The sequence below is a fragment of the Cherax quadricarinatus genome, chromosome 1 (genome assembly GCF_038502225.1).
Source record: "Cherax quadricarinatus isolate ZL_2023a chromosome 1, ASM3850222v1, whole genome shotgun sequence".
In the NCBI taxonomy this organism is placed as follows: domain Eukaryota; kingdom Metazoa; phylum Arthropoda; class Malacostraca; order Decapoda; family Parastacidae; genus Cherax; species Cherax quadricarinatus.
The window spans coordinates 55281171-55305166 of NC_091292.1; the positions used below are offsets into that span (position 1 = coordinate 55281171).

Below are 23996 nucleotides of genomic sequence, written 5' to 3' on the forward strand. Positions count from 1 at the left end.
TTCATCACTACGCCATACACACCACCGGGCAATGTTTCGTACGGTGGATTACGTGCAGCCAGCAGTAACAGCCTGGTTGATCAGGCCTCGATCCAACATAAGGCGTGGTCTGGGACCAGAATGCATTGGCATACATAACCACACTGTTTAGTGCTTCTGGGACAGTACTGTGCTCTCAGATTTTTATTAAAAAATGGCAAATCAGAAGTTACAAATTATGTTGAATTATATAATCTGCCTCTAAGTTAGACACACTGATACTGAACGTTTGAAGCCGACCAGAAGAAGCATTCTCCAGTAATCCAATGATTCCAGATTTTCATTAAATATGCAAGAGTATACTGACAAGTTTACACCTACAGAATTAAAGCCTGTAGTGCATCATCCTTTTCATGAAGTGCATCACAGTGTTAATGGTTTGAAGCCAGTCAGAAGAGGCATTCTCCAGTTGCTGCATAGATCCTGACGATTTCAAGTACATTAACCATGTTCGTATATTGGTTAAGTGTCAACTACACAGACTAAACCTATTAAACACAACCCTGTTCTTAAAGTAACTAAGCCAGTCAAGACTGAGTCTGTTAGGAAGGAGGTATTACTCAAGCACACTGAGCTTGATAAAACGATGGGAAGGCGGGAGAGGAAATACTCATCTTAATTTATGCATAAAACTGGCAAATATACATGTACACATTTCGGTTACACTCTCTGCCATCGTCGAAGGTCTTACTCCGGTGTTGAATATTTGAAGCCAAGTTGAAGAGGCTTTTGAAAGTTATCGAACCCATTCTAACCTTGATCATAAGGCAGCTGCACGTGTCAACAGCTGCGTAAATCTTACCCTAATTACCATACACTAGCAATGAAAATTTCAAGCCGATCGGAGGAGGCGTTCTCATGTTACGAATAAAATAAAAACGAAATTTTTGGAAAGGAAAAAAGCAGAGAGAAATTCGGGCATTCACTTAAAGGTACTCCTTAGGGGATACCTAATTAAAAGGTACTCCTTCAGGGATACCTAATTAAAAGGTACTCCTTCGGGGATACCTAATTAAAAAGTACTCCTTCAGGGATACCTAATTAAAAGGTACTCCTTCGGGGATACCTAATTAAAAGGTGCTCCTTCGGGGATACCTAATTAAAAGGTACTCCTTCGGGGATACCTAATTAAAAGGTACTCCTTCCGGGATACCTAATTAAAAGGTACTCCTTCGGGGATAACTAATTAAAAGGTACTCCTTCGGGGATACCTAATTAAAAGGTACTCCTTCGGGGATACATAATTAAAAGGTACTCCTTCGGGGATACCTAATTAAAAGGTACTCCTTTGGGGATACCTAAGTAAAAGGTACTCCTTAGGGGATACCTAATTAAAAGGTACTCCTTCGGGGATACCTAAGTAAAAGGTACTCCTTAGGGGATACCTAATTAAAAGGTTTGCATTTTCACACTTGACATGACTATAAATTGCACTGGACTATGTACCGTAGTCCATCCGTCATGTGCTACCATAATATACCATACAAAATGCTACAACCAAAACACACTGTTTAGAGTATTATCACCACAGCACCATAACTGACACCATTACCATACTGTTAACACATGTAACACTATTAGAACAGGTACTTAGCACAAATCGACTGTTCCTGGCTGACTACATTCTCACAAGCACTGTCAGTGGACCAAGAACAGGTCATGGACCATGCACAGTCCGTGGACTAGGCATAATCTATGTACCAAGCACAATCTGTGGACTAGGCATAATCTATGGACCAATCACAGTCCGTGGACTAGGCACAGTCAATGGACATGGTGGTGGAATGCGTGTACTGTGCTTAGCTCACTACTGACTCACAAGGACAGTCCGTGTACTGTGCTTGGCTGACTACTGTCTCATAAGGACAGTTCATGTACAATGCTTGGCTCACTACCGACTCACAGGGACAGTTCTGTGGGTTCTGCTTGGACGACTACTGTCTCACAAGGCCAGTCCGCAGAGAACCCAATATTTGCTTTGAAACAGTTAGGATAGTTGCTGCTGTGTCTTGACCAAGATGGGTCCAGCACACACGAGTATAAACAAAGCGTACTTGTAAGCTATGATACGTAAAATAATACTTCACTCTGCCCAAGTTTAGGTTATCAAAGCTAATTTTTCATTCAGTCCTAGTTATTATTTCCTCCAGTTTTCCATAACGGAGTAGTTTGAATTTGTCTTCATTAAACATCATATTCTTCTCCGTTGCCCATTGGGAAACTTGGTTTATATCTTCTTGGAGATTTGCCGTGTCCTCAGCGGATAACACTCGTGCAGATCCTAGTATCGTCTGTGTCTGATATGAGGATGACGAACAGAATAGGAGCTAGTACTGTGCCTTGTGGAACAGAGCTTTTCACTATGGCAGCTTCCGATTTAACTCTGTTTACCACTACTCTTTGTGTTCGATTGGTTAGTGTGATGACAAGTTTTTGACACTAAGACTTATGTTTTATCACAACCTCCGAGAGGAATTCCATGTATCCCAGCATTTTCTTCTTGATTGTCTGTGATGTTTTTGTGTCTTCTGGGTATCTATATAGCGGATGAAGTGATACTGTGCTATTAGCGTGGTTTTGCAACAATGATACTGAGAGGCGCGTTACCCGCAACGAAGAACAATTATCTCTGTGTTCTCGGTTTTGGGCGTCATGAATATGTTAGTGGTTTTCCTTCCGTAGTCTTTTATAAGTAATGTATAAATCTTGATTACTGTAACATTCCTTTAGGTATTCCGAGCTGCATATCCTGCAGGCATGCAGGAAAAATCCAATCAGGATGGAGTGCCTCCATGTTTTTTTGGCGTAGTGGGGCGACCAATACTTTATGAGGTCATTTTCACTGCTTCCCTTAAAATAGACTTGAAAAGATACGGAATCTGTTGCTCTGTGTATGAGGGCATCAAGAATGAGAATGTATTACTCAACTGTTTATTGAGGTGAACTGAAATGAGAATTCAGTACAGTTGAAACTGTTACAAATAAGTAGCTGATAGAAATGTTCGGGAGCTATAACAGAGACATCACTGATGTACCTCATCCATAATATATTGTCCGAAACAATGTAAAAACGTTCTGTCTCTATAATTTCCATGAAAACTTTGGGCAGAACAGCATTAAGGGGTGAACACACGGTCCTAGCAAATGAGTACAACAGATATCATCATATGTAAACCAGCTGAAGTTGATACAAGATTCAACTAAACCGATGATTTACTAACGTTGTAAGGATACTCTTGTGAACAGTGAGATGGCATCCAAACTTATTTATTTTATGACGGTAATATTGGTGTTGTTTAGACGTGTTATTAGATATATGAATGGTTAAGAAGTGGGCCATTGATTGTACCTAAAACTTTGGAAAAATTTATGTAGGGACTTCTAATACCTGGAGTAATGGGTCTTAATGGGACTTAAGTGTTTCAGTTGAATTTTATAATAGTTCTAAACTATTAGGAGAGATTAGGGGAACTAAACCTGATGAAATTAGACAGAAAACTCAGAGGAAACATGATAACGACATATAAAAATGCTAAGAGGACTTGCTAGGGTTGACTGGGATACACTTCGAGAAACTGGAAAAAGTACACATGAGGACATAGCTGGAAGCTTAAGACACAGACGAGTTAAGGGGATGTCAGGAAGTATTCATCCAACCTCGGTACTCAGGAATACAGAGCGTAGTGGACTTGGAACATATCTTTAGGACAAGTATGGCAGTAACCCCAGGACTAGCTAGTTAAGAAACGGGACCAAAAGCTGAGATCCTGCTAATGCAAACATAAATTGGTGGATAATTATAGTAAGTGTACACACACACACACACACACACACACACACACACACACACACACACACACACACACACACACACACACACACACACACAAACTCATACACATACACATATACACACAGAAAAAAGTGAAACACCTGTCAGGTCCTAAATGCACTAGAAGACAAAAAGAATGCAGATGTAATATATACAGACTTTGCAAAAGCCTTCGACAAGTGTGACCATGGCGTAATAGCGCACAAAATGCGTGCTAAAGGAATAACAGGAAAAGTCGGTCGATGGATCTATAATTTCCTCACTAACAGAACACAGAGAGTAGTCGTCAACAGAGTAAAGTCCGAGGCAGCTACGGTGAAAAGCTCTGTTCCACAAGGCACAGTACTCGCTCCCATCTTGTTCCTCATCCTTATATCCGACATAGACAAGGATGTCAGCCACAGCACCGTGTCTTCCTTTGCAGATGACACCCGAATCTGCATGACAGTGTCTTCCATTGCAGACACTGCAAAGCTCCAGGCAGACATCAACCAAATCTTTCAGTGGGCTGCAGAAAACAATATGAAGTTCAACGATGAGAAATTTCAATTACTCAGATATGGTAAACATGAGGAAATTAAATCTTCATCAGAGTACAAAACAAATTCTGGCCACAAAATAGAGCGAAACACCAACGTCAAAGACCTGGGAGTGATCATGTCGGAGGATCTCACCTTCAAGGACCATAACACTGTATCAATCGCATCTGCTAGAAAAATGACAGGATGGATAATGAGAACCTTCAAAACTAGGGAGGCCAAGCCCATGATGACACTCTTCAGGTCACTTGTTCTATCTAGGCTGGAATATTGCTGCACACTAACAGCACCTTTCAAGGCAGGTGAAATTGCCGACCTAGAAAATGTACAGAGGACTTTCACGGCGCGCATAACGGAGATAAAACACCTCAATTATTGGGAGCGCTTGAGGTTCCTAAACCTGTATTCCCTGGAACGCAGGAGGGAGAGATACATGATTATATACACCTGGAAAATCCTAGAGGGACTAGTACCGAACTTGCACACGAAAATCACCCACTACGAAAGCAAAAGACTTGGCAGACGATGCACCATCCCCCCAATGAAAAGCAGGGGTGTCACTAGCACGTTAAGAGACCATACAATAAGTGTCAGGGGCCCGAGACTGTTCAACTGCCTCCCAGCACACATAAGGGGGATTACCAACAGACCCCTGGCAGTCTTCAAGCTGGCACTGGACAAGCACCTAAAGTCAGTTCCGGATCAGCCGGGCTGTGGCTCGTATGTTGGTTTGCGTGCAGCCAGCAGCAACAGCCTGGTTGATCAGGCTCTGATCCACCAGAAGGCCTGGTCTCAGACCGGGCCGCGGGGGCGTTGACCCCCGGAACTCTCTCCAGGTAATCCAGGTAATCTCATAAACAACAGCCAGCATGATTTTAGGGATGGTAAATAGATTGCGAGGGCAAGAGTCCCCCCACACAGGCCTCCTGCAAAAGCGGGTGTGGGGGGCAAGAGTCCCCCACACCTGTCTCCTACATGAGCAGGTGTAGGGATGGGGGCATGAGTCCCTGCCTCACAAACTTGCTTGAGATAAATAACAAGATAACAGAATCGAGGAGAGAGAGAGAGACAGGTAAGGGTGGGTTGCATATTCTTGCACCGTAAGAAGGCCAATTCTTTGCAAAGAAAATGAAACGATAAATATAGTAGCGATAACTGACGTCAGTTGGTCAGATGTTAAGAGGCAGAACTTAAAGTTCTCGTAAACTTAAATAGATTTTAACAAATGTATAACCACACACCAACACACATCACTGTTTGCAGATATGAAAACTATTGAGGAAGATAACTGAAGAGGACAGAGAGAGGCAGCAAGATGACTTAAAACAGACTGCAAACGTGGTTGCTAATTAAGATTTCATTCTTGATAAGTGCAAAATAACGAGAACAGGAGAACGAAAGAAAGAACGAGATACGGAACTAAGCTATTGCATACAACATCCGTAGAGAATGATCTGAAAGTAGTCATTACACCAAGCATATCACCATTAGTACATATAGGAAATATAACTCTAGCGGTATATGCAAAACTATTTAAATTAGAAGATTTCCAGGACCTATAGCTTAAGTTGGGCTCATCTGGAGTAACAGCTTAGTTATAAAATCAAAGAGAGTGACATGCGCTTAGAAAGAAGCAGGAGTAATATGACCCTAAAATGCAAAACACTCATAAGATTAGACTAGGTAGATGCATGAACTGTGGCCCAGGGATCAGAAATGTAACTGAAGTCACACATGACCCAAAAGAAATTTAGAAAATACAGTTTTAGTCTCAGGATGGTGAGTGTTACGGTCAAGATAAAGTGGTGGTAGAGGGAGTTATTACACACAGTTAATAATGAGTCGGATCCTGAGAACCACGAATCAGTCATGCCAGTCGTTAACGGTTAAGAGACGGGGGTCACGACCCCTGTCAACACAACTAGGTGAGCACACATAATGATGAAGTGAGTGCAAAAACGTTTAAAATATGTAGCCAGAATAGCCTCATAACTGAGAGAAATATACTATGAGGGGAAAGTTGAAGACCCTGATGGCCGTGGGGAAGTGAACTAGGGTGAGATGTGATTATGACATACACGATATTGCAAGAAAGTTTTAGGGCAGATAGGCTACACTGTTTGTGAAGACACAGTTGAGCCACTGGAATGTAAAAAGTCCTTTTTGAACCTGAACGTGAAATAAAAATGAAATACGCAGTTCCAAGTGTAGGTAAGATAAGGTTCAAGAGCCCAGGATCTAGTAATGCCGGTGGAAGTAGCTTATTAGGCGGGGCTCAGGGAGAGAGAGAGAGAGACAGACAGACAGATAAGAGAGACATTATAGCCCTTGTGGCTTAGCGCTTCTTTTTGATTATAATAATAATAATTCAACACGTTTAAGTGATATGAGGTATTTACAGTAGGCAAAGTCAGGGGTTTTAAAGAGAGGAGAGATTGAGTGAGAGAGAGAGAGACAGACAGACAGAGCCAGACAGACAGAAGAGTGAGAGAGACAGGAAGCAGATCACCGGCTGCATACAAGCCAACACTGCTGAAGATCGTAAACACTCACTCAACACAGTACAAGTACTTGCTATGGCTGAGGGCTCACCTCAGCCATAGCAAGTTGTTACTGCACTTTCAGCATCTCAAACTACAACATTTGTTTTCACATTTCTAGAGATTTTCTCCCAGGAATGTTACCACAAACATCTGTTAGAAATATAAAAGCCATATATGCATTGAAAAAAATCAGCAGTGATATATATAATACGAATTTTATTTAATTAGAAGCCGAGCGAGAGTTAATTTAATATCAAAGTGATAATTCACGAAAAGAGTTTGGTTCACAAAGTCCCGTGTGAACCACGGAAGTTGTACGGGAGACGTGGTTCACAAAGTCCCGTGTGAACCACGGAAGTTGTACGGGAGACGTGGTTCACAAAGTCCCGTGTGAACCACGGAAGTTGTACGGGAGACGTGGTTCACAAAGTCCCGTGTGAACCACGGAAGTTGTACGGGAGACGTGGTTCACAAAGTCCCGTGTGAACCACGGAAGTTGTACGGGAGACGTGGTTCACAAAGTCCCGTGTGAACCACAGGCTATATACACATAGAGGTGTATTTCTTTCAGGAACACAGGATATACACCCTGATGAGTATATTTCTCTCAGCATATATATTCTAAGAGTTTGCTGGTGAAAATATTACCAAGCAGTCTTAATGACCCTCGTGTAGTCGATAAGCTTTAAACCCCATAAACCAACCAACCAATTAACAACTGCCAAGTCTTCAGGCAGCCCATACCCCAGCATACACACTGTGTATATATTCAGTACTGTATTTACCTCTTGCTAAGCGCGTAGTGTATGGTTCCTGTACAATATTCCTGCAATATTCTCTGTGTAAAGGATAAAAGTGTAATTGACTGGTGGTGATCCGTTACATGCTGCCATAATGATGCACTGTGTGGTAAACAGATGTAATTAACCAGCCTAAGCAGCTAACACTGTACGTGGGGGGGATACCATCGCTCTCAGGAACTACGGTAAGTCCAGCGCTGCCGGACGAAAGTCGCCTGTTCATGTTATTTTGTTATTGGTTATTAACTCTATTTAAATCCAGGATATTTTATGTTAACCTATCCTGGGTTAGTTAATACGACTTGCATCCACTCACAAGTGAACATCCGTACATACATATGAGTGCATATGTACGCACAAAAATACATATGCGTATGCATTAATATGCTCATTCACACGTACACAACTGTGTGTATACATTTGCACAAGAATACCTATACATATGCACATACACATGCCTGCATACAAACAAGTGCACAAATCATGAAAGCATGTGCATACATATGTAAAAACACATATTTTCACACATACATACAAAACAGTGTATATAAGTACATCCATATATGTATGCGCGCATATGCATACATGCTTACATATGTAAATCAATACATTAGGCTTCCTCGGAATCTTATTACCACCCTTCAACATTCCTTTTGCAAGTACTGAGGTAGAGGAAGCTGGGCTTGTGGAACCCAGGGATACCTGGAGTTTACCTGGAGAGAGTTCCAGGGGTCAACGCCCCCGCGGCCCGGTCTGTGACCAGGCCTCCTGGTGGATCAGCGCCTGATCGACCAGGCTGTTGCTGCTGGCTGCACGCAAACCAACGTACGAGCCACAGCCCGGCTGATCAGGAACTGACTTTAGGTGCTTGTCCAGTGCCAGCTTGAAGACTGCCAGGGGTCTGTTGGTAATCCCCCTTATGTGTGCTGGGAGGCAGTTGAACAGTCTCGGGCCCCTGACACTTATTGTATGGTCTCTTAACGTGCTAGTGACACCCCTGCTTTTCATTGGGGGGATGGTGCATCGTCTGCCAAGTCTTTTGCTTTCGTAGTGAGTGACTTTCGTGTGCAAGTTCGGTACTAGTCCCTCTAGGATTTTCCAGGTGTATATAATCATGTATCTCTCCCGCCTGCGTTCCAGGGAATACAGGTTTAGGAACCTCAAGCGCTCCCAGTAATTGAGGTGTTTTATCTCCGTTATGCGCGCCGTGAAAGTTACGTTTCTCTCATCACCCAGATTGTTTTTAATACGTTTGTGTGGACAACTCTTATGCGTCTTAAACAACCTATACTAAACAGTTAATAATAAAATATTTAACTTAAAAGATATATACATGTTGCATTAGAATGTGGAATTGTGGAGTAAGATTGTTTTAATTTAGTGGGTGATCGGGAGAACGAATAAGAAGTCCAGTTGTGCCTCAGCTACAAGTATCATACATTAGGAAGCTAGAAGCAGTCATAAAAGAGGAAGCAAGAATCATCATACAGGACGGAAGAAAGTCATCACACAGGTGAGAAACAACACTCACACTAGAGGGAAAGAATACTCATCATACATAAGGGAAGCAACAGTCATCATACAGGTGGGAAGCAACGCTCGTCGTACAGGAGGGAAGCAACAGTTATCATACAGGAGGGAAGCAACAGTCATCATACAGGAGGGTAGCAACAGTTATCATACAGGAGGGTAGCAACAGTTATCATACAGGAGGGTAGCAACAGTTATCATACAGGAGGGTAGCAACAGTCATCATACAGGAGGGGAGCAACAGTCATCATACAGGAGGGTAGCAACAGTTATCATACAGGAGGGTAGCAACAGTTATCATACAGGAGGGTAGCAACAGTTATCATACAGGAGGGTAGCAACAGTCATCATACAGGAGGGTAGCAACAGTCATCATACAGGAGGGTAGCAACAGTCCTCATACAGGAGGGTAGCAACAGTCCTCATACAGGAGGGTAGCAACAGTCCTCATACAGGAGGGTAGCAACAGTCCTCATACAGGATGGTAGCAGCAGTCCTCATACAGGATGGTAGCAGCAGTTATCATACAGGAGGGTAGCAACAGTCATCATACAGGAGGGTAGCAACAGTCATCATACAGGAGGGTAGCAACAGTCATCATACAGGAGGGTAGCAACAGTCATCATACAGGAGGGTAGCAACAGTCATCATACAGGAGGGTAGCAACGGTCATCATACAGGAGGGTAGCAACGGTCATCATACAGGGGGGTAGCAACAGTCATCATACAGGAGGGTAGCAACAGTCATCATACAGGAGGGTAGCAACAGTCATCATACAGGAGGGTAGCAACAGTCATCATACAGGAGGGTAGCAACAGTCATCATACAGGAGGGTAGCAACAGTCATCATACAGGAGGGTAGCAACGGTCATCATACAGGAGGGTAGCAACAGTCATCATACAGGGGGGTAGCAACAGTCATCATACAGGAGGGTAGCAACAGTCATCATACAGGAGGGTAGCAACAGTCATCATACAGGAGGGTAGCAACAGTCATCATACAGGAGGGTAGCAACAGTCATCATACAGGAGGGTAGCAACAGTCATCATACAGGAGGGTAGCAACAGTCATCATACAGGAGGGTTGCAACAGTTATCATACATGAGGGTAGCAACAGTCACCATACAGGGGGGTAGCAACAGTCATCATACAGGAGGGTAGCAACAGTCATCATACAGGAGGGTAGCAACAGTCATCATACAGGAGGGTAGCAACAGTCATCATTCAGGAGGGTAGCAACAGTCATCATGCAGGAGGGTAGCAACAGTCATCATGCAGGAGGGTAGCAACAGTCATCATGCAGGAGGGTAGCAACAGTCATCATACAGGAGGGTAGCAACAGTCATCATACAGGAGGGTAGCAACAGTTATCATACAGGAGGGAAGCAACAGTCATCATACAGGAGGGTAGCAACAGCCATCATACAGGAGGGTAGCAACAGTTATCATACAGGAGGGTAGCAACAGTCATCATACAGGAGGGTAGCAACAGTTATCATACAGGAGGGAAGCAACAGTCATCATACAGGAGGGTAGCAACAGTTATCATACAGGATGGGAGCAACAGTCATCATACAGGAGGGTAGCAACAGTCATCATACAGGAGGGTAGCAACAGTCATCATACAGGAGGGTAGCAACAGTCATCATACAGGAGGGAAGCAACAGTCATCATACAGGAGGGAAGCAACAGTCATCATACAGGAGGGTAGCAACAGTCATCATACAGGAGGGTAGCAACAGTCATCATACAGGAGGGTAGCAACAGTCATCATACAGGAGGGTAGCAACAGTCATAATACAGGAGGGTAGCAAAGGCATAATACAGGAGGGAAGCAACCGTCATCATACAGGAGGGAAGCAACCGTCATCATACAGGAGGGAAGCAACCGTCATCATACAGGAGGGAAGCAACAGTCATCATACAGGAGGGTAGCAACAGTCATCATACAGGAGGGTAGCAACAGTCATCATACAGGAGGGTAGCAACAGTCATCATACAGGAGGGTAGCAACAGTCATCATACAGGAGGGTAGCAACAGTCATCATACAGGAGGGTAGCAACAGTCATCATACAGGAGGGTAGCAACAGTCATCATACAGGAGGGTAGCAACAGTCATCATACAGGAGGGTAGCAACAGTCATCATACAGGAGGGAAGCAAGTCATCATATAGAAGGGTAGCAACAGTCACCATACAGGAGGGTAGCAACAGTCACCATACAGGAGGGTAGCAACAGTCACCATACAGGAGGGTAGCAACAGTCACCATACAGGAGGGTAGCAACAGTCACCATACAGGAGGGTAGCAACAGTCACCATACAGGAGGGTAGCAACAGTCATCATACAGGAGGGTAGCAAGTCATCATACAGGAGGGTAGCAAGTCATCATACAGGAGGGTAGCAACAGTCATCATACAGGAGGGTAGCAACAGTCATCATACAGGAGGGAAGCAACAGTCATCATACAGGAGGGTAGCAACAGTCATACAGGAGGGAAGCAACAGTCATCATACAGGAGGGTAGCAACAGTCATCATACAGGAGGGTAGCAACAGTCATCATACAGAAGGGTAGCAACAGTTATCATACAGGAGGGAAGCAACAGTCATCATACAGGAGGGTAGCAACAGCCATCATACAGGAGGGTAGCAACAGTTATCATACAGGAGGGTAGCAACAGTCATCATACAGGAGGGTAGCAACAGTTATCATACAGGAGGGAAGCAACAGTCATCATACAGGAGGGTAGCAACAGTTATACAGGATGGGAGCAACAGTCATCATACAGGAGGGTAGCAACAGTCATCATACAGGAGGATAGCAACAGTTATCATACAGGAGGGTAGCAACAGTCATCATACAGGAGGGAAGCAACAGTCATCATACAGGAGGGAAGCAACAGTCATCATACAGGAGGGTAGCAACAGTCATCATACAGGAGGGTAGCAACAGTCATCATACAGGAGGGTAGCAACAGTCATCATACAGGAGGGTAGCAACAGTCATAATACAGGAGGGTAGCAAAGGCATAATACAGGAGGGAAGCAACCGTCATCATACAGGAGGGAAGCAACCGTCATCATACAGGAGGGAAGCAACCGTCATCATACAGGAGGGAAGCAACAGTCATCATACAGGAGGGTAGCAACAGTCATCATACAGGAGGGTAGCAACAGTCATCATACAGGAGGGTAGCAACAGTCATCATACAGGAGGGTAGCAACAGTCATCATACAGGAGGGTAGCAACAGTCATCATACAGGAGGGTAGCAACAGTCATCATACAGGAGGGTAGCAACAGTCATCATACAGTAGGGAAGCAAGTCATCATACAGGAGGGTAGCATCAGTCACCATACAGGAGGGTAGCAACAGTCACCATACAGGAGGGTAGCAACAGTCACCATACAGGAGGGTAGCAACAGTCACCATACAGGAGGGTAGCAACAGTCACCATACAGGAGGGTAGCAACAGTCATACAGGAGGGTAGCAAGTCATCATACAGGAGGGTAGCAAGTCATCATACAGGAGGGTAGCAACAGTCATCATACAGGAGGGTAGCAACAGTCATCATACAGGAGGGAAGCAACAGTCATCATACAGGAGGGTAGCAACAGTCATACAGGAGGGAAGCAACAGTCATCATACAGGAGGGTAGCAACAGTCATCATACAGGAGGGTAGCAACAGTCATCATACAGGAGGGTAGCAACAGTCATCATACAGGAGGGTAGCAACAGTCATCATACAGGAGGGTAGCAACAGTCATCATACAGGAGGGTAGCAACAGTCATCATACAGGAGGGTAGCAACAGTCATCATACAGGAGGGTAGCAACAGTCATCATACAGGAGGGTAGCAACAGTCATCATACAGGAGGGTAGGAACAGTCATACAGGAGGGAAGCAAGTCATCATACAGGAGGGTAGCAACAGTCATACAGGAGGGAAGCAACAGTCATCATACAGGAGGGTAGCAACAGTCATCATACAGGAGGGTAGCAACAGTCATCATACAGGAGGGTAGCAACAGTCATCATACAGGAGGGTAGCAACAGTCATCATACAGGAGGGTAGCAACAGTCACCATACAGGAGGGTAGCAACAGTCACCATACAGGAGGGTAGCAACAGTCACCATACAGGAGGGTAGCAACAGTCACCATACAGGAGGGTAGCAACAGTCACCATACAGGAGGGTAGCAACAGTCACCATACAGGAGGGTAGCAACAGTCACCATACAGGAGGGTAGCAACAGTCACCATACAGGAGGGTAGCAAGTCACCATACAGGAGGGTAGCAACAGTCACCATACAGGAGGGTAGCAACAGTCACCATACAGGAGGGTAGCAACAGTCACCATACAGGAGGGTAGCAACAGTCATCATACAGGAGGGTAGCAACAGTCATCATACAGGAGGGTAGCAACAGTCATCATACAGGAGGGTAGCAACAGTCATCATACAGGAGGGTAGCAACAGTCATCATACAGGAGGGTAGCAACAGTCATCATACAGGAGGGTAGCAACAGTCATCATACAGGAGGGTAGCAACAGTCATCATACAGGAGGGTAGCAACAGTCATCATACAGGAGGGTAGCAACAGTCATCATACAGGAGGGTAGCAACAGTCATCATACAGGAGGGTAGCAACAGTCACCATACAGGAGGGTAGCAACAGTCACCGTACAGGAGGGTAGCAACAGTCATCATACAGGAGGGTAGCAACAGTCATCATACAGGAGGGTAGCAACAGTCATCATACAGGAGGGTAGCAACAGTCATCATACAGGAGGGTAGCAACAGTCATCATACAGGAGGGTAGCAACAGTCATCATACAGGAGGGTAGCAACAGTCATCATACAGGAGGGTAGCAACAGTCATCATACAGGAGGGTTGCAACAGTCATACAGGAGGGTAGCAACAGTCATCATACAGGAGGGTAGCAACAGTCATCATACAGGAGGGTAGCAACAGTCATCATACAGGAGGGTCGCAACAGTCATCATACAGGAGGGTAGCAACAGTCATCATACAGGAGGGTAGCAACAGTCATCATACAGGAGGGTAGCAACAGTCATCATACAGGAGGGTAGCAACAGTCATCATACAGGAGGGTAGCAACAGTCATCATACAGGAGGGAAGCAACAGTCATCATACAGGAGGGAAGCAACAGTCATCATACAGGAGGGAAGCAACAGTCATCATACAGGAGGGAAGCATGTCATCATACAGGAGAGAAACAACAGTCATCATGAAAGGTAAATAAAGGTTTACTGAAGTGTTAATGAATATTAACGTCATGATAACTTCTGGGTAACTTGAGAGTAGAGGTAGACGTTAATAAGGGTTATCACGTGACTTTGGTTATCGTCATATGATGACTCATTGTAACATCTTGAAGTTTGCGTCACGCTTAAATAATTGCGTACTTGATGCAAAATTTATTGTGCGTAACAGAACACTCGACTCCTCCCCTTCAGTGGAAGTGGCAGGATCATTAGTCGGGGTTTCAAGTCTATCGACTACACAAGGGTCACGAAAATACTTTAATGACTAAGACCTTACCTAACTTAACCTAACCCAATTATGGACAGAAACTGACAGGAACGGACAGGAACTAACAGGAACTGACTGGAGGGCGACCGGGGAGCGACTGGGAGTAACTGTGATAGGTGCCAGGGAACTGTGCTAACTGGCACCACGACACTCAGAAGTGACTGGTCGCTGCGCCATTAGACAGGGAAATAAATTTTTCCTGCCTGGCGACTTACCTGCAGAGCTGAGGCTCTCGGCTTGGCATGGGTCCACTTGTTGGTGTGCCTGGCACTCTCTTACGGTACCAGCATTTGCGTGGGTGTGGGTGCTTAGGACGGAGTGTTGGGGCTCTTGCGTGGAGTGTGGAGTGTCGTGGGTGGCGTGTGATGAGTCTTGGGTGGAGTGTGGCAGGTCACTGTTGCTGTGATGGTTGACAGTCGCTGTAATAGATGGAAATTGATCAATAGTTTCAATGTCGATAATCATGTGATCATCGTCAGTGTTGTCGTGGTCTTCAAGGGACGACAAGTGCTCAGACTTGACGTCATCGTCACTCAACACGTCGTTGCAGACACTGCTATCACTCGGCATCTCGTAACTTTCCCGAGTGTGAAGCGTGCAGTCACTCCTGGCCACCACACAACACAGTGTTTCCAGGCTGTGCTGGTACTCAGAGAACTCTACTCCATCCTCCTCACACCCTCCACCTCCTCTTCCTCCTCCTCCTGCTGCTACAGGAGGAAGATCTAGGGCAGCGTGGTGATGGATGGCTTCCTTGTGGACTGTGGTCAACATTGTCTCGCCACGCTGGGGCAGCAGGTGGCGCTGCAGTCTTGGTGACTGAGGGAAAGGGCTACCCATACCCAGGCAGGGCAAGGAGTAAACATTACACGCTAGGTGCCCCAGCTGATGCTTCTGCCTCATGCCCTCCAGAAAACCCGTTTCGAGTCCCTCTGGCGAGCAAGGTCCTGCAGGACATTGGCGAGGACAAGGCTGTTGGAGGCGGCACTGGAGCACCTGAGGGAGGGAGTAGAGGTGCTGCTGCTGCCGTTGCTGCTGGAGGCAGTGTAGCTCCTGCTGGTGGTGCAGCAGGTGGTACTGCTGATGAATGAGGGGCAGTGGTCTCAGGTGATCCATGCTTGGGCAAGGATGCTAGCGAACTGACAGGTGAGTGAGAAACTCCGGCAGCGAGGGCGGGCGGGTGGGTGGTCGGCACACCACCCGTCAAGGATGTGGTGGGTCTGGGCGGGGCCTCTCAGGTCACACACCAGCGGTCACCACTCCACCAGATACCACTACAGCTTCAGTGTGGGCGTGCTTTACACTTACAATGGGCGTGTTATGCAATTATGGTGGGCGTGGTGAGCATGTATGGTGGATATGGTGTGCAGGTATGGTGTGTGTGTGTGTGTGTGGTGAAAATGTATGGCGGGCGTGGTGTGCAGGAATGGTGGGCCTGATATGCAGGCATGGTGGCGGTGGGTGTGATAGGTACGGTGGGCGTGGTATGTAGGTATGGTGGGTATGGTAGTAGGTATAGGGGGCGTGATAGGCAGGCATGGTGGGTGTGGTGTGTAGGTATGGTGGGCGTGGTGTGCAGGTATGGTGAGTGTGGTGTGCAGGTATGGTGGGTGTGTTGTGCAGGTATGGTGGGTGCGATAGTGGGGAATGTGGAAGTGGTGTGCAGGTATGGTGGGCGTGGTATACAGGTGTGGTGGGCGTGGTATGTTTATATGGTGAGCGTGGGGTGCAGATATGGTGGGCATGGGGTGCAATTATAATGGGCGTGGGATGCAGGTATGGTGGGCGTGGGATGCAGGTATGGTGGGCGTGGGATGCAGGTATGGTGGGCGTGGGGTGCAAGTATTGTGGGCGTGGGGTGCAAGTATGGTGAGCGTGGGGGTGCAGGTATGGTGGACGTGGGGTGAAGGCATGGTGGATGTGGGCTGCAGATATGGTGGGCGTTGGGTGCAAATATGGTGGGCGTGTGGTGCAGGTATAGTGGGCGTGGGGTGCAAGTATGGTGGGCGTGGGGTGCAGGTATGGTGGGCGTCGGGTCAAGGTATGGTGGGGGTGAGGTATAAGTATGATGGGCGTGGGGGTGCAGGTATGGTGGGCGTGGGGTGCAGGTATGATGGGTATGGGTTGCAGATGGTGGGCGTGGGATACAAGTATGGTGGGCGTGGGGTGTAGGTATGGTGGGTGTGAGGTGCAGGTATGGTGGGTGTGGGGTGCAGGTATGATGGGCGTGGGGTGCAGGTATGGTGGGTGTGGGTTGCAGATATGGTGGGCGTGGGGTGTAAATATGGTGGGCGTGGGGTGCAGGTATGGTGGGCGTAGGGTCAGGTATGGTGGGTGTGGGTTGCAGATATGGTGGGTGTGGGGTGAAATATGGTGGGCGTTGGGTGCAGGTATGGTGGGCATGAGTTGCAGGTATGGTGGGCGTGGGGTGCAAGTATAGTGGGCGTGGGGTGCAGGTACGGTGGGCGTGGGGTGCAGGTACGGTGGGCGTGGGATGCAAGTATGGTGGGCGTGGGATGCAAGTATGGTGGGCGTGGGGGTGCAGGAATTTCGCTATTCTTTCAGTGGTTGTTTTGCATATATAAATATAATATAAATACCTGAAGGGAGTGCCGAGGGTCAGCGCCCCCGAGGCCTGGTCCATGAGCAGGCCTCACTGTTTATTAGGCCCTGATCAATCAATCCGTTACTGCTGATCACACGGAATCCGACGTACGAACCACAGGCCGGCTGATCAGGAGCTGACTTTAGGTATCCGTCCAGTTCCTTCTTGAATTCAGCTATAGGTCTATTGGTAATATCCCTTATGTATGCTAGGAGGCTGTTCAACAGCCTTAGGCCCCAGACACTTATTGTGTTCTCTCTCATTGAACTCGCAGTACCCTTGTTTTTCACGGGTATGTTGCACCATCTGCCGATATTTTTACTTTAATATGGAATGATTGCTATATGCAGATTTGGGACCAGTGTCTCTAGGATTTCAGGGTGTAAATTATGACGTATCTTTCTCGCCTCTTCTCTGAGGAGTACAGGTCTATGGCCTTCAAATGTTCCCAGTAGTCGAGGTGCTTGACTGAGGTAATACTTGTAATGAGGGTCCTTAGTACATTCTCTAGATCTGCAATGACACCGCTTGCCTTAAAAGGGGGCTGTTAGGGTAGAGCAGTATTCCGGTCTAGATAGAACAAGTGACTTGAAGAGAATCATCACTGGCATGGCATCTCTTGTTTTGAAGGTTCTCATTACTCATCATTTTCCTCGCAGTTGTGATGACACTGAATGTGAGATCCTCTGATATTAAGACTTCGAAGTTCTTCACACTGCCTTTTCGCTCTATTGTGTGGTTAGTATTTGTCTTATATTCATATCCAACTTTTAATTCATTAAGTTTTTCATAACGGAGTAACTGGAATTGTTTGCTGCGGCCCATTGAAAGACTCAATTTATATCCGCTTAAAGATTTAGTGTCCTCAATGGATGACACTCTCATGGAAATACTAGTATCGTCTGCAAAAGAAAAGACGATGCTATGGTTTATATCTGTCTGTCTGATAAGATGAGGAACCTGGTGGGGGCTAGTGCTGTACCTTGTGGAACAGAGTAGGGGCTAGTGCTGTACCTTGTGGAACAGAGTGGGGGCTAGTGCTGTACCTTGTGGAACAGAGTAGGGGCTAGTGCTGTACCTTGTGGAACAGAGTGGGGGCTAGTGCTGTACCTTGTGGAACAGAGTTTTTTCACTCTGGTAGCTTTGACTTGACTCTGTCTACTAATACTTTTTGTCTTCACTTGCGTAGGAAGTTGAAGATCCATCTGCCCAGTTTCTAGTTTTTCCAACAGCACGCATGATCGCAACTGTCAGAAGCTTTAGCAAAGCTTGTATATACATCAGCATTCTGTGAGTGGGGGGGGGTCCAGGGCAGCAGATACCTTATAGGAGGGGGTGGTAGGGAGGGGTGAGTGGGGTGAGACAGCAACAGTCTCACAGGAGGGGGTGGTAGGGAGAAGTGGGACAACAGCAGTAGTTCACAATACACTGGACAATACACAAAACAAAGCCTAGAGGTTCCAATAATTTATCAACTTCCTTCGCCAGTAATTAAGAACGACCACAACCTGAAAGTGTCACCTTTTTGCCCCCCACCGCCCTATCCTCACCTTCCCCTCCCCCTCCTCACCTGTCCCTCCCCCTCCTCACCTTCCCCTCCCCCTCCTCACCTGTCCCTGCCTCACCTGGCACCAGGAAATATTATCACAACCAAACAATCAAAGATTAACGTCACATCGCTCAACAATGGTACCTTTCTGGCCTGTTTAAACGATTGAAAATATCAAATTGTCTGTCCGCTTGTCTCGTAAAATGCCATTAACACCCACCCCCCTCACACACACACACACACACACACACACACACACACACACACACACACACACACACACACACACACACACACACACACACACACACACACACACACACACACACACAGGTTGTGGTTTAACGTTGTCCTGGGACTGGACAATATCGAGGGCGACATTTGTGTGTCTGGCTCCCTCTTTGCCGGATGTTGTATTAATAGCCAACACGCTCACCTCAAACGTGCGGTCAACAACCACAAAATAAAACCCAAAACCTCGGTTCATTCAAAGAAACAAAAAAACAAAAAAAAAAAACAAAAGTGCCTCACTACTTCAAAAAACTCAGGAATGTCATTGGTTGGACAGCTAAGTGAATGGGCAAGAAGGGTCTATAAGCCAAGCGGTACTTAAGGTCACTCTACATGTGGATTTATCAGGAAATACCTGTCTTATGGATCACCCTGTGATGACTGTGGTTTGTGTTGCAGTAAGGTACAGTTGTGTGTGGTGAGGCATTACTCTCATAACACGTTAACCCCCCTCCCTGTGCCCCCCACGACCTACCTCCCTGTGCCCCCCACGACCTACTTCCCTGCGCCCCCACGACCTACTTCCCTGCGCCCCCCACGACCTACTTCCCTGCGCCCCCACGACCTACTTCCCTGCGCCTCCCACGGCCCTCTGCTCCTCACGACCCTCCTCTTCCCCCATGACCCTCCTCTGTTACCCATGGCCCTCTGCTAGCAACGACCACTTCTGCTGAACACGACCCCGTCTGCTTCCCGCGACCCTCTGCCCCCCACGGCCCTCTGCTCCTCACGATCTTCCTCTGCTCCAACAACCCTCCTCTGACCCCCACGGTCCTCTGCTAGCCACGACCCCCTCCTCCGCTCCCCACGACCCTTTGCTCCCCACGACCCTCTGCTCCCATGACCCATTCTTCTCCACACGGCCCACTGTCCTCACGACCCCTCTTCTGCTTCCACGATCCAGTCATCTGCTCCCCACGATCCTCCTTTACTCCCCACGGCCCTCCTCTGCTCCCCACGATCCTCTGCTCCACACGGCTGTCTGCTCCCAATGACCCTCCTCTGCTCCCTACGGCTCTCTGCTCTCCACGACCCTCCTCTGCTCCCCACGACCCTCTGCTCCCCACTATCCTCTGCTCTAAACGACCCTCCTTTACTCCACACAACCCTTCTCTGCCCCCTACGACCCTCTGTTCCCTACGACCCTCCTTTACTCCCCACGACCTTCCTCTGCCCCCTACGACCCTCTGCTCCCCACGTGTAATAAAACCACTGACACTCTTAAGACCTCTATCCTCACCCTGCCGATCCTTCCTGCTCTGCCCCTGTCACCCCTGCAAGCCCGTCCCTGTATAGCGTAGGGAAGTGTGCGTGTGTGGTCAGGGGAGGCAAGGTGGCGGTAACCGCATGCGGGACCTGTTCAACGTGTGTGCTTGTCATATTGTCTCGTGCGGTCACTGCGGCCAGCGCGGCCCAGCTTCCGCACAGGCCGCAGGAGGATGGAACAAGGGTGAGAGGACAGCTGCGGAAGAGATGTTGAGGTGTCTGTGGGGGTCGCCAGCACAACACAGATCCGCTGACAGTCAGGTCATAACTCCACCATCAGATTTAGAACTGTGTACATCCATGGCTGCTCTCAACCACGGTGCTTCATACACAATGAGCAATGAACGAAATAATGTATGAAGCAGTGTATAAACAATGTATAAAACAGTCATTTGCGAAATATCAGGTAAAGAAGAAGTTTTTCCCCAAAACTACGCTGGTAGTGTTGTCTGGTGAGCATGGGAGTACATGGGACTACATGGGACTACATGGGACTACATGGGACTACATGAAAAAGACAGATATTAGAGGACTTGGAAGCCGGCACCCAGATAATCTGCCGAGGAGGAGGGAGAGACACGTGATAAAATGTACGTGGAAAGTAACTGAAAACCAAGTCCCAACTCTGCACACAGCATTAGCAACATGCTAGAGTGACCAGATATTGGAGGAAATGGAAAATGAGGAGCCAAGAGCTGTGGCTCTCCCACATAAACTTTCTTACCTCATCCACATGGTATGACAGACTCCAGGTTGACTCTCAACTAGATTTTATCAACATTTGTGATCCCAGACTATTCAGCATCTTACCAGACGATATCAGAAGTACCCTCTTCAAGGTCTCCAGACAAGGTGCGTGCAAGATTGTCTCCCCCACATCCACTTCCAGACAAGGTGGATGCAAGATGGCTCCCCCACATCCATCTCTAGAGAAGGTGGGTGCAAGAGTGCCTTCCCCACATCCACCTCCTAATAAGGTAGGTGTGGGGGGGCGAGTCTCCCAGACCTGTCTCCTGGAGGCTACCTGAAGGGTGTTCCGAGGGTTAACGCCCCCGCGGCCAGGTCCAAGACCAGGCTTCTTAGCGGATCAGGGTCTGATCAACCAGGCTGTTACTTCTGGCCGCACGCAATCCAACGTAAGAACCACAGCCCGACTGGTCTGGAACTGACTTTAGGGACCTATACAGTTTCCTCTTGAAGGCAGCTAGAGGTCTATTAGTAATCCCCCTTATGTATGACGGGAGGTTGTTGAACATTCTTGAGCCCTTTACACTTACTGTGGTGTCTCTAACTGTATTTATAGTACCTATGTTTTTTTCATTGAGGGTATATTTCACCGTCTTTTGATTTCGTAGGGAGCAATTTCTGTGTGTTTATTTGGGATTAGCTCCTCTAGGATTTTCCAGGTGTAAATTATGATGTATCTCTCTCGCCTGCGTTCCAAGGAGTACAGATTTTGGGACTTCAAATGTTCCCAGTAACTGAGATGCTTGACTGAACTTTTACTAGCATTCTCCAGATCTTCAATTTCGCCAGCCTTACAAGTGGCTGTTAGTGTACATCAGTATTCCAACCTAGAGAGAACAAGTGACTTAAAGAGGATCATCATCGGCTGGGCATCCCTTGTTTTGAAGGTTCTCATTATCCATCCCATTATTTCCTCTGTTGTGATCCTTGAAGGTAAGATCCTCTGACACTATTACTCCGAAGTCCTTCATGTTAGTCTTTCGCTTTCTTGAGTGATTAGAATTAGTTTTATACTTCCTTCTGGCTTCAATTTTCTCAAGTTTTCCCTAACGGAAAACAGGAGAAACTAAAGTAAGACAAATTTTCATTAACATTTTTACATAACTTACTAAGCGAGAACGATACATGACCGGGCAGTGTAGCAGTAGTAGTAGTAGTAATAATAATTAATAATAGTAAGATAGAGCGGTGGTAAATCATGACCAGGGAAGAGAGTACACAATACACAGCAAGACTGAAACAACAGTTGGCTCTGCATAGAGCTTTAATAAATCATGATTAACCAAGTTCTTCACAGAGCGACATATCGAGTTTCACTAAGTCATGACCTGATAAAGCTCTACGCAGAGCCAAACATTGTTGTCCCAACAGAAGCTTGTATCCCGAGTGTGTGTCTTACTTGTGGCTGTCAGTGTAAGAGGTGTATATGTGAAGATGTACTGACCGAGGCTGAGGTGAGTGCTGTTATCAGTGTGCTCCGGCGTCCGACCCTCACACGCGATCCCTGTAGACGCAACCAAACAATTATTACGTGTACACATAAGTGTTATACTTAGTTTAATATGTGTGTAAATTACCTAGGAATACTCACACTTGAAAGTTATCACACATGGATATTGTTACATGTGAAAATTATATTACAGATGGAAATTATCACACAGGGAAATAATCATATGAACACGGGAAATTATTTTTGTAATTTCATTCCGATTCACGAAACATGATATTTGTGTGTGTGTGTGTGTGTGTGTGTGTGTGTGTGTGTGTGTGTGTGTGTGTGTACTCGCCTATATGTGTTGAAGGGGGTCGATTCACAGCACCTGGTTGTGTGTATGTACTCACCTAATTGTTGTGGTTGCAGGGGTCGAGTCACAGCTCCTGGCCCCGCCTCTTCGCTGGCCGCTACTAGGTCACTCTTCCCGCTCCATGTGCCTTAGCATACCTCTTCTTAAAGCTATGTATGGATCCTGCCTCTACTACATCATTTCCCAGACTATTCCACTTCCCGACAACTCTCTGACTGAAGAAATACTTCCTAACATCCCTGTGATTCATCAGAGTCTTCAACTTCCAACTGTGACCCCTTGTTGCTGTGTCCCATCTCTGGAACATCCTGTCTGTCCATCTTATCGCTTTCTCTCAGTATTTTGTATGTAGTTACCATATCCCCCCCCCCCACGTCTCCTGTCTTCCAGTTTTGTCAGGTCGATTTTTCTTAACCTCTCCTCGTAGGACATACCCCTTAGCTCCGGGAACAGTCTAGTTGCACACCTTTGCACTTTCTCTAGTTTCCTTACGTGCTTGGCTAGGTGTGGGTTCCAAACTCGTGCTGCATATTAAAAAAAAAGGGCCTAACGTACACAGTGAACAGGGTCCTTAAAGATTCCTTATTTAGATGTCGAAATGCTGTTCTTAGGTTTGCCAGGCGCCCATATGCTGCAGCAGTTATTTGGTTGATGTGCACCTCAGGAGATGTGCCCAGTGTTATACTCACACCAAGATCCTTTTCCTTGAGTGAGGTTTGTAGTCTCTGGCCCCCTAGACTGTAGTCCATCTGTGGTCTTCTTTGCCCTTCCCCAATCTTCATGACTTTGCACTTAGTGGGGTTGAACTCCAGGAGCCAGTTGCTGGACCAGGCCTGTAGCCTGTCCAGATCCCTTTGTAGTTCTGTCTGGTCCCCGTCCGATTGAAT

General features: G+C 46.7%; 1 protein-coding gene across 1 annotated transcript in view; it reads right to left on the reverse strand.

Annotated features, from left to right (window-relative positions):
• LOC128688333 (POU domain protein 2-like) overlaps positions 1 to 22800 on the reverse strand; it is a 291631-nt gene extending 268831 nt beyond the window's left edge. Inside the window, exon 1 of the mRNA XM_070082344.1 lies at positions 22749 to 22800. The gene's annotated coding sequence lies outside the window, so the exon portion shown is untranslated. The remainder of the gene's footprint in view (positions 1 to 22748) is intronic.
• Between the last annotated feature and the right edge of the window lie 1196 nt (positions 22801 to 23996).